We start from the raw sequence: 1,780 nt of genomic DNA on the forward strand, positions 1-1,780 counted from the left end.
TTTTCAAGAATGAAAAATTTAAAAACTAAAAAAAATAAATAAATAGGAGATGATAACAAAAATATATACAGAATACATTTTTATAATAAGACAGTTTGGAAAGAAGTATTTTATTTTACCTCATAACATTTAAATTTGCCTCCAAACATATCACTAACTTTCTTATCGAGAAATTATTTGTATAATCAAATCACAGAGTGCAGTAATTTATATACTTACATATATATGGCACTTGAATGTACTGGTTACTAAAGAGAAGGAGGTCAAACTTTGTCTATAAAAAGAACATCCACAAGGTACATATAAGAACAACCCTTCCTACTTGATTTTAAAGGACTCACATGATATTTTTATTTCTAACAACCTACCTCAAATTTACATATAAGTTACATGTCTAATATGTAATATTATATTAATTCTTAATTATATTCTATATGTTATTTGTTCAAATATTTTGCTAACTATGATAAATGTAAATGTATTGTAAATTATTTCAGTTTTTAATTAAACAAGAAATAAAATTTCTATATACATTTACAAATTTTGACATGGTAATATTATTCTTTTATCCTTTTTTAAAGATGATTTATCATAATTCTTACTTTATATTAAAAATGCACTGTATATGGAAATTTAGTTTTTAAATATTTAAAATCACCTCAGTTATTAAAAATAATGATATATAAATCATTTTTAAACATTTTCCTTGATATGACTTTCTTACGTTTTAATAAAAAAATATACATATCTACTGATCTGTTTATGGACAAAACTGAACTTACAATGTATTTTGAAAACTTTTTTTATTATTAAATGATTTAAACAAGATCCGAAAGTATTTTTTTAGTCTTAATTATGTTTAATGATTTGTAACTTAATTAAAGTAACTTATACTTTCACTAGAAAGACGAAATGCATAAAATGATATCTTATCTGACTTGACGTTTTATCAAAATGTTTCAACGTTCATTATAACATAGTGTATACTTTTACTTTAAATTTATCAACAATTTTATATGTAAATTATCATGTTGAAAAATCAATTTTGTTCCGAAAAAGTATAAATTGTATATTTACAACTTTTTAGGTTGATGTTCAACAGTGAAGTTAGGTGTATATTCAGTTTTAATGCAGTAGCGTCCTCTGCAAATTAGCTTTCTTTTAATAAATTTGCGCAATTTTTTTAATTATTGCATAGTACAATTATTTTCCATATTTTCTCGTAGATATTTATACTTATACGTACACCTATATGTACAATTATATGTATATTATTTAAAATGTTCAAAAGATAGACATTAATAAAAATATTTAACAGCTACAATAAAATTAAAAAATGTGGTATTTTTTAAAAGTTTTACATTTAATTTGAAACTGTGTGATTTTTACTTAAATCAATAACTAGTGTTAAAATAATAATCAACAAACATGTGTGTATTAATAATAAAATGATATTGGTATATATCGAAATTAAGTACAAAGATGTAAGTATTATGATAAATTTCAATCATATTGTAACAATAAAGATACATCACACCTTAAAAATTTCAAGGTGTACGTGAGTCTTCTTTGGATATGATATGACTCAATGTTGTTCACCTTGAATTTTGCGAAGGTTGTATAAATATCAATAAATGAACTCATCTGAACGTTCTTTGTTGTTTAAAGATAAAAAAAACAATATTTATGCTTGTTTTATAATTTAGAAATTATTCAAATAGCAGTTACTTTTTTTTAATGTATATCTTTTATTTACTTTTGAATTTGTGTTCTTTAATTT

Source organism: Habropoda laboriosa, unplaced genomic scaffold (genome assembly GCF_001263275.1).
Source record: "Habropoda laboriosa isolate 0110345459 unplaced genomic scaffold, ASM126327v1 scaffold14, whole genome shotgun sequence".
NCBI classification, from domain to species: domain Eukaryota; kingdom Metazoa; phylum Arthropoda; class Insecta; order Hymenoptera; family Apidae; genus Habropoda; species Habropoda laboriosa.